At 43.8% G+C, this 10,297-nt stretch overlaps 1 long non-coding RNA gene across 1 annotated transcript; it reads right to left on the reverse strand.

The window, feature by feature from the left end:
- Positions 1 to 2,329: 2,329 nt before the first annotated feature.
- Positions 2,330 to 6,890, reverse strand: LOC126995147 (uncharacterized). Its single transcript, XR_007749996.1, has 4 exons — positions 6,598 to 6,890; positions 3,021 to 3,240; positions 2,665 to 2,700; positions 2,330 to 2,542 (listed from the first exon to the last, which is right to left on the reverse strand). It is a non-coding gene; the product is annotated as an uncharacterized LOC126995147 (long non-coding RNA).
- Between the last annotated feature and the right edge of the window lie 3,407 nt (positions 6,891 to 10,297).

Genomic DNA, 10,297 nt, shown 5'->3' on the forward strand with positions numbered 1-10,297 from the left:
ACAGGTAGACAGGTAGGCCGATAAACAGACTGCCAAAGAAAACCTTCCTGCCTAATTACATTTTACGAAGCGAGTGTTTTTGTTGTTGTTTCGGGGGGTCAGTTTTACGTTGCTGCTGTTCTTGTTGTTGCTCTCGTTATAACAACAAAAAAAAGTATATGTCTGCAAGAGGCCAGTCGACATATATACAAGGCAGCTCCTGTGTACCTATCCACCACTCTATAACTACCAATCCACCTCTTGATTTTTTTGTAGGGGCAGCGAGTAGCGGGCTTTTTTTTATTATGGTTTCCTTTTTATTATGCCCTTGAGCTGTCTTCGTTGTAAAAAAATCATTCCTACCCATGAATTTATCTATTTCCTGAGTGTCTATGGTATTGACACTCGCCTCATGACTACCAAGTATGATCCACTCGTCTTCCACTCTTCAGTAACTAGTTCTCGCGGGCCTTTACAAAGAAACGGCCATGGACCTACCCGTCCCTCCTACCCCCAGAACCTTATTGTCACTCAGCAGAAGGTGGCTTAAGCTATGGAAAAAAAGAGAGCAGGGAAATAAATGCCGAAAACAGATAAAGTGAGGCTTGGGGTGGCAGGAGGAACATGGAAATATAGTCTTAAGAGTATAGGAGGTCAGGAAGGAAGTTGGAGGCGTAAGGGGGGCTACTTATACCCAAAAATAGGGAATATAATCTACAGAAATAAAGAGGCCAGAGGCTACATGCGGGGAAATGGGAAAGGGAGGCAAGGGAAGGCAGGCGATAGTAGAGGGAGGTGAGAAAGGGAGGTAACGGAGGATTGGAGGTAACAGAAAGAAGACAAAGGAAGGCAGGAAGAAACAGGAATAGGAGAAAGGTGAGACGTAGGGAAGGGAGGGAGAAAAAGGGAGCAGAGAGGGGAGATAGGAGGCAGCGGAAGGAAGGTAAAGGATGGGAGAATGAGCAGGCAGGAGGAAGGGAAGGGTAAGATTGAGGGAAAAGGAGGAGAAGGAAGGGAGCAAAGAGTGAAGGCAGAGGAAGAGAGAGTGAGCAGGCAGGAGGAAGGGAAGGGTAAGAAGGGAAAGGGAGGGAAAGGAAGGAAGGGACCAAAGAGTGTGATCAGAGGAAGGCAGGGGAAGAGAGAAGCAAGCAGAAACAGGGGAAGGGTAAGAGGGTCGAAGGTGGGAGGGGGGAAAGAGGGCGTCGGGGGGGGGCTATTAACACCCAAAAAGAGGGGGGGCGAGGGGGGGCACGGAGGAGTTTGATCATTAAGCGTGTCTATATCTGGGGGTCATTTTTTAGCTAATGACATGATTATTTTTGACGATTAGATGATTATTGGTCGTTGCCGGCAGGTGTAAAGGCCTCATTAAGCTAGTGATTAGGGGCATTAGGGCCTGTGGGTCGTTGGTGGCGATTACCTTGTTTCCGGATTGAATTGTTGCAGATGCGGCTAAATCCAGGGCGCCCGCGGCTAAATTTTCGACGTCTAACGCCTCCTGCTTCTGTTTTTTTTTTTTTAGCCGAGTTTTATTTTTAATCTGTGTTGTATTCCGTGAACTCTGCGATATATATATTTATGTTCAGTTTCTTTCTCTAAACTAGTTAATTAAAGCCATATGGGAAATTCAGTCTGTTTTTTCTTTATTTATTTATTCCTTTATCTTTCTTTCGTTCTTTCTCTGTCTATCTGTCTCTCCCTCCCTCTCTCCCCATCATAAAAGAATGGGCGTGGGCGTGATGGACGGATCAATGGGGAGGCATCGTTGTGTGATCACCCCACTCCCCTCCCCTAACGATATTAACATGACGGGGAGGAAAGGGAGGGGAGGGGAGATAGGAGGTCAAGGGAGGGAGGGAGCGAGGGGAGAACTGGATAGGAGAGGTCAAGGGGAGGAGGAAAAAGGGAAGGGGTAAAAGTTTGGGAGGAGAGTGATAAGTAGTAGTAACCGACTTAGAAGAGAAGAGAAAAGGAGAGAAGAGAGAGAAATGTGATAAGTATAGTATTAGGAAGGGAAACATCAATGTATACAAACTTTAATTAGTCCTATTTCTTACCATTACAGATATATTGAAATGCAAGACCCGTAAATAACACTTTTTTTTTTAATTTCAGGTAAGTGGAAGTGGTGCGGGAGGTGAAGAATTGCTCTATACAGGTAACTCTATACAAGACACCAGGTATTTAGAATTAACTTTTTATGACCAACTTAAAATTAAAGTTGTGTGGTGTGGTGTGGTGTGGTGTGGTGCGGTGTGTGTGTGTGTGTGTGTGTGTGTGTGTGTGTGTGTGTGTATTTACATGTTCATTTCTGGTTAAAGACTTGAACTCCCTCCATGCACAGTCTAAGCTTATTCAGAACCTTTATTCGTTCAAAAATGAATTTTCCGAGTAGTAGGGGCAGGGTACTCCAGGAAGTCGTACACGGCCTTGCCCCACTTCATGTCCCAGGCACGTCACCGTCGCTTTGTTGAATATGGTCTTGGCCAGCTTGACTGTGAGATGTGCTCCCTGCAACCTCGTCAGCACTTCCCGGAGTTGAAGGTGCTGCTGCTCCCAATGCCTGTAAATATCAGAATATCGTCTAAGTAAATAGAAACACCAGACAAATCATGGAATAAATAATTCATAGCCCTTTGGAAGGCGGCGGTCATGAGTATTTATAATGTAGTTATTGTCACTGACCTCCTTATTGATGGTATACGGACCATGGTATTTAGCCTGTAAGGGACTGGGATGAAAGCGAAGACTTCGTCACCCTCATTAAATGTTCTTACTTAAGCTTAAATCAAAATACTCTTTCATTACCCCTTGAGCTAGTTTGAGATAACGGGCGAAAGAGCGAACCTTGTCAAAGTTTCTCAGTATACTTAGTGATTGACAAGCTTACGTTTCTCAGTATACTTAGTGACTGACAAGCTTACAAGTAGTGTCACTGAGCAACTGGTCTTGATTACAAGTAGTGTCACTGAGCAACTGGTCTTGATTACAAGTAGCGTCACTGAGCAACTGGTCTTGATTATTTTAAGTGGTCCTCTCACCTTATGACCAAATAGTAGCTCAAAGGGGGAAACACCAAGGGACTCGTTGGGCGTCTCTTATGGCGAATAGGACAAAAGGTAAAGCCTCGTCCCATTCCTGGTTCTGACAAAACTTGCGGAGAGGAGCCTTAAGGGTCTGGTGACATCTCTCCAAAGCACCTTGTGATTGGGGATGGTAGGCTGTAGATAATCTGCTTAATTCGAAGTTCTGCTTGGACTGCTGCAAAGAGATCGCTCGTGAAATTAGTGCCTCAGTCACCTTGAATCTCCCTAGGTATGCCAAAGGTAGTGAACAATTGGGCGAGTTAATTACAATTGTTTTGGCGGTGATGTTCCTTAGGGGAAAAGCTTCAGGGTATCGGGTGGTTGGACACAAGTGAGGATGTATTTGTTTCCTTTCCGGATTTTGGGCAATGGGGCAACAATGTCTAATTATCTCGTGGAAAGGTTCCTCAGGCACTTGTTGGTTTGGTTTCCCCATAACCTGACAAGTTACAAGAATTAATCATCGCTGTAACATCCTTTCCTAGACCGGGCCAGTAAAAATCATTAAGTAATTTGTCACATGTCTTATTCCTAGATGTCCTGCAAATTTACCATGAGCGATCTCTATGACTAGCTCTTAAGTGGATTGGCAATACAATTTGATGAATCTCTGCCCAAGTGGCGTAGTCTGGAAGTTTAGGTGGTTTAAACAGCCTCACAAGTACTTTGTCCTGGTAATAGAAAGAAGGGGAATGCGTGATCTGATAGTTAGGAATGACTGGCATGGAAACGAGACAGGGTGGCATCTTCTCGTAGAGCTTCAGCGAGTAATTGTTCAGAAAATACCTTGCCAAGGTTTACGTTAGATGTATGGGGAGTGGTAGTTGGCAAGGGCTGAAGCGGCATCTGAGCAGTTGCTCTGGTCTGTGCACGGGTAACGGCACAACTAGGGAAGAGGTGTGGCTGCTCCTTTTCCATGTCAGTTGTGGGATTATAAGATAGTTGTGGGTTATTGGTGATAAGGGGTGGAATGACTTACTCACCAGCCAGATCATTAGTTAACAGGAAGTTATAGTGAGGAATGGGCAAGGACTTGTGATCACTGACAGCAACGGTCACTGTTCCCCTGACAAGCGGACAATTAAGGTGCACCTTAGCCAGAGGTACCGGGAATGTCTGGTGAAAATCCTTAATACCTTCTCCCCAGTATACTTCCGTTCTACTCCTGGAAGTGCAGATAAAGAGGATTGACCGGGCAGAGGCAGTATCCCTCAATCTGAATAGGGCGCTCCTCAGAGTCAGTGTTGAGGGAGACAGTGCCTTGTGACCTGAAGGGTTTAAAAGGATCATCAACAGGGAGTGAATCTGGGGTGTTCAGTGAAGCAACAGATTTAGAAAATGTACCTACTTTAGCCACTTTACACCTAGGATCAGGACAGTCCTTTATGAGGTGGCCAGTTTCCTTGCAAAAAGAGCAGAATATACTAGACTTTAATCGGTATCTACAGGTCTACCATCTTTCTGAATACTTGCACCTGACTTAACAGGCAGTTTTATTCTCTCCCTAGAATGTAGGGCGGTGTACTAAGGAAAACACTTCTACTATTTGTGCAGCTTTGAGAAGGGCGGTCTCATCCTTGTCTGATGTGCAACATGATCATCCAGCGCGACGAGGTTTAACAGATTATCGAAAGTGGTTACTGACGCAGACTTGAGCCATTTCTTAGAGCTGAGCTTTTCCAAGGCGAACTGGAGTAGGTTCGACCGGCAGGTTTGTTCAGGTTGCGGAAGTTTTGTCTGAATCTTTCTGTGGTTACTGCATAGGCTGTAAATATGGCATTTCTTACTACCTCATTGTCTGTGTTATCTTGTACTCTAGCACGCTTAGACTTCCCAGTGAGCTTTGGCTTGACGAGCCATGTCCAATCCTCTTTAGGTAACTGAAAATGGGTGGCAGAGGATTCGAACCCTCGAAAGAATGATTCAGGATCGTAATCTGAGAATTGAGGTAAAAGAGGCAGAAACTTACTTTTATCTTATTTGGTGTGAGAGGAGTGACCCTGATTCTGTAGTTGAAGCATTTGTAATTGATGTTCACTGTCTTGCTTTTTCCTTTCACGTTCGTTTCAGTCTTTCGTTTCAGTCTTTCATATTCTAATTTCATTTGTAATGCCTGCATTTTAACTTTCTCAATTTCCAAGAGAAGCATGGGGTCTGAAGGACCTTGTGAAGCGGTTGTTTCGGACTATTCGGACTAAGGCTAGCTCCCTGTTCCTCTCCGAGAGAAGAGTTAGAATATATGTCATTAATTGAGGTTTCCTGGTCTCGTGAGTGAACTAGATGCCAAAATGGATTACCGACAAACTCTTCCGCATTGAACGGAGTATCCATAGTGGTTGTAACCGCAGTTATTTGCACGTCAATATGAAAAATAAGAACCCACCGTAGGGTTAGAGAGATGTACTGAGTACCCAGACATGAGATTTGATATGGGAGCGACCCCTGTAGAGATATCACTTCGATGGGTATAACGAGCCAGTGGAGAATTACCAGAGAAAGCGATACCCACAATACGCACACAAGGACTGGCAAAGGATTACTCGTTTGAGTTTGGACTAGTCAAGTTATTATCGAGTGAGTGAATTAGATTCGGAACGCCGCTGGTTCCGTGAGAAGTGAAAGATGAGTCAAGTGTAGCTTAGTGGGGAGGAAGTGCTCCACCAGGAATATTCGAATAGGCTATAGCGTAATTTATGCACTGCGATGTACTGGTAAACGCCTCTACACCGGATCCTCGTGTAGGGAGTTTTTTTAAAGGCACAGTTAACCACACGCTCAATCACGAAGCAACTGAACAACACTTAAGACACAGTGAACTCAAACACGAAGCACACGCAGCAACTGAACAACACACAAGACAGTGAACTCAAAATTAACAAAAAAAAACATTTATCTGGGGTGAAAATACACAAATAACACTGGGGTGAACATACAAAAAAGTCTGAAAGCACAACGAATTTCTAGTCACAGAAGGAGCGAGATAATCTTTTAGCAACAAAACCACTAACAATAGATTATCATAGCGGACAAGCCCCCAAAAATGTTACGAGCACTCAGTAGGTTGTCTAGGGGAATTTTGTTAAGTGACCGAACACTAACATTTAAAAGTTGATGGAAAAAGTGAATTAGCTTAACCTTAATTTAATTTAATATAACCGTCTAGGGGAATTCTGTTAAGTGACCGAACACTCGAACATTTAAAAGATGATTGAAAGAGTGAATTAGCTTAACCTTAATTTAATTTAATATAACTAACAAAAAAGTAAATCATGAAATCCACCACCTGTGGCTAGTGAGAAGTGATCTTGCCGTACGGATAATGCTTAATGCAATATTTAACGGATAATGCTTAATGCAATACTCTAAGACAAGACAATAGTAAACTCTAATAAATGAATCCTAACAAAACCACATGTACACAAGAAGATAGCACAAAACACGAAATACATAGCACAATAAATAAGAGAGAATCACCACCAGAAATGAGAGTCAGAGTATCACTGGTCACAAGAGTGTCGCACAGTATGCTTACAGACGAAGGAAGATGGACACCACTGCTATAAATCCTTATTCCTCGGGAGGGAAGAGGCACCTCAGCTTCCTGGGAGACGACTGCTTGGGGTGGCGCGGCGAGGTATGCACGTCACCTCGCAATAGCCCGAGGTTGCGTCAGTTGTAGGTTCAGTGAAGCAAGCCGGCGAGATCTCGAATCAGTGGCGGGTGTTTTCCCGAGCTGAGAGGATAAGAAGTAACCAGCAGTGGGAGTGTTTGGGACAACAAGTAATAGCCCAGTAATACGTAGGGGAGAGTGCGAGGCTTGTGATAGAAGGGAAAGAGGAGATGTGAGGTAGCAGAAGGAAGGGAGATGTCAGGTAGCAGAAGGAAGGGAGAGAGGAGATGTCAGGTAGCAGAAGGAAAGGAAGGAAAAGGAACGGAGAGAAATGTGAGTTAGCAGAAGGAAGGGAAAGGAAAGGAAGGGAGAGAGGAGATGTGAGGTAGCAGAAGGAAAAGAAGGGAAAGGAACGGAGAGAAATGTGAGTTAGCAGAAGGAAGGGAAGGGAAAGGAAGGGAAGAGGAGATGTGAGGTAGCAGAAGGAAAGGAAGGAAAAGGAACGGAGAGAAATGTGAGTTAGCAGAAGGAAGGGAAGGGAAAGGAAGGGAAGAGGAGATGTGAGGTAGCAGAAGGAAGGCAAGAGAGAAGGAGGAGAGGAAAAGCAGGAACAAGTGAATGAGTGTTGAGTCCTTTCACTTTGCCTTAATTTCTGAAACGCATAAAGGTTTAAATCTAATAACTTGAATCCATATCTTCACATGTAAAACTAATGCTCATTCTAGTGACGCTGTTTGATCATGTATAATTTAAGCTCATTACTCTTGACTAGTGAGCAGAACTTCATGATGTCACGAGCGTTAGTTAATAAGAAATGAGATTGGTTTGGTGCAAGTCTCGATCATGTGCTATTGATTTTAGTGATTTTGTGTACATTTGTCAGAGCAGATTGGGTGTTGAATACTATAATCACACACACACACACACACACACACACACACACACACACACACACACACACACACACACACACACTCACCTATTGCTTCTATCTATCTCTTACCTCCTTTCTGGACCTCCTTTACCTCTCTCTCTCTCTCTCTCTCTCTCTTTCGCTTTACCTTCCCCGTAGTTTATTCTTTTTTTTCTTATTTCAACTTTTTTTCATTATTTTCTTATTCACTCATTTATCATTTACTCCTTTGACCTTTCATTTATCATTTCTCTTCCTCATATATGTTCCTTTTTTTACTTTTTCTAGCTTTAAATTTTGCTTCTTATTCTCCTTCCTTCGTCCTTCCCTGTGTCCTTCTCCTCCGACGTCTTTCCTTGCCGCCTCCTCCTCCTCCTCTTCCCACGTCCTTCCTCCCTTCCTCTCTCTCGCCCACTCGAAGCAGAAGGAGATGACTGCCACTGTTCTCCCACACTAACTGGATAATTGCAAGTTGGTAGCGAGTAGTGGAGTCATCCCTTCATCCTCCTCTTCCTCCTCCTCCTCTTTCTCTTCTCATTTATCTTCATTATATTTTGTTCTTTATTTTCTTTTTCTTCTTCTATTTCTTTATTCTTCTTTTTGCATCCCTTCCTTATTTTCTCTTCCTCCTCCTATTCTTCCTCTCTTTCTCTTCTTATTTATCTTGTCTTTATTTTGTTCTTTATTTTCTTTTCTGTTTCCTCCTCCTCCTCCTCCTCCTCATTCTCTTATCCTTGTTTTCTCCCACTCCTCCTTTCTATTCTTCCAATCTGCATTTTCCTTCAACATTTTTATTTCATTTTCCTCTTCTTCCTCTTCCTCTTTCGTCTTTTCCTTTTTTTCTCTCCTTTCTCCTTTTCTTCCACCTTATTTTCCCCTTCTTCCTCCTCCATATTTTTTTCTTCTTTTCTTGCACCTAATTCGCCTCCTCCTCTTTCATTCATTTTTCTTATTTTCCTCTCCATCCTCCTCTTCCTCCTCTTCTTCCTCATTAATGGTGAGTTAGTGATGAGGAAGGGCGTGGCGAGGGCGTGCCGTGGTGACTCGTGATGTCCTGTGAGTTGTGAGGGAGAGAGAGAGAGAGAGAGAGAGAGAGAGAGAGAGAGAAGAGAGAAAAAAAGCGAAAGAATGACGAGGAGAGAAAATCAATTACTCATGAAACTCCAAGAACTTCCTATAAATTCTTCATATATTTTTATTTTTTTATTAACCAAGAATTTTCAACCTCAACCAAAACAGAAAAAAAATAAACAGAAATGGAGAGAATATATTTTTTTCTCTCTCACTTTGGCGTTTTATGTGCCGGGTAAATGCTTCATAATCATTTTTTTTTCTGGATAATTATTTTGAAAGATTTATGGCCGTATTTTTGGCTGTGAGTGATTATGCGAAGGTGAATTAAGAGAGGGAAGCAAACTGTTAGAATGTCATATTGCGGACCTTTTAAAATCGTGTGTGTGTGTGTGTGTGTGAGTGAGAGAGAGAGAGAGAGAGAGAGAGAGAGAGAGAGAGAGAGAGAGAGAGAGAGAGAGAGAGAGAGAGAGAGAGAGAGAGGGAGGATATGGATCTGTCTGTCTTTCTTTCTACTTGTGTTTATGTCTCTTTGTCTGTCTGTCCATGTCTCTCTCTCTCTCTCTCTCTCTCTCTCTCTCTCTCTCTCTCTCTCTCTCTCTCTCTCTCTCTCTCTCTCTCTCGCTCTCTCTCTCTCTCTGGCCGACCGTTCCGCCAAGGGTTGTGTCTGCTCGGCGTTGAGAATTACAGTCCCTTGTCACGAGATCTTTGGGTTGTTGAACTCGTTTTAGGGATGGTTTGTGGCCATGAAAGGGGGGAAGGGGGGGTGGAGAGGCAGGGAAAGCGAGGAGGGAAGGCTGGGTGGAGGGAGAGAGGGATGGAGGGATGGAGGGAAGGGAGGGAAGTGGCGTCGCTTGCCTTGGTATGTGATTGATTTATGAGGTTTTGCTCCTTTTTTTGAGGACATGAGAGGGAGAGAAGGAGGGAGCGAGGGAGAGAATGAGGGAGGGAAGGGAGGACGGTTGGCAAAGGGGCAGGGAGGCATGGAGGAACGAAGAGAAGGGAGAGAAATGGGATGAAGAGGAAGAAGGAAGAGTGGGAGGGTGAATTTGTGACAGAGGGAGAGAGGAAGGAAGAAGGGAGGGAGGGAATGAGGGAAGGAAGGGAGGAGGTGGAGGAACAAAGAGAAGGGAGAGAAATGGGATGAAGAGGAAGAAGGAAGAGTGGGAGGGTGAATTTGTGACAGAGGGAGAGAGGAAGGGAGAGAATGAGGGAAGGAAGGGAGGAGGTAGTTAGAGGGGTAGGGAGGCATGGAGAGAAGGGAGAGAAGTGGGATGGAGAGAAAGAAGGTAGAGTAGGAGGGAGGGAGACCATGAGGGAGTGGAGGAAAAGATGAGTGGAGAGACAGGCAGGTGGAGGTGGAGGAAACGGAGGGACAGGTGGATTCTTTGTGGTTATTCTTTCTTGACTTCTAAAACATTTCCTTTACTTTTTCCTCTTATTTTTCCTTTCTTTCCTTTCCTCTTTCCTCTTATTCTTCCTTTCTTTCTCTCCTTTCTTTCATTTCCTTTTCCTCAATGTCTAGTTTCCTTATGATATTTTCTCTTATTTTTCCTCTTTTCTGTTTTTTTTTTAGCTCTTTTCTCGTCATTAACTTGTGTATATTTCTTCCTTTTTTTCCATTTTCTCTTCCCTCTA

Source organism: Eriocheir sinensis, chromosome 7 (assembly GCF_024679095.1).
Source record: "Eriocheir sinensis breed Jianghai 21 chromosome 7, ASM2467909v1, whole genome shotgun sequence".
NCBI lineage: Eukaryota > Metazoa > Arthropoda > Malacostraca > Decapoda > Varunidae > Eriocheir > Eriocheir sinensis.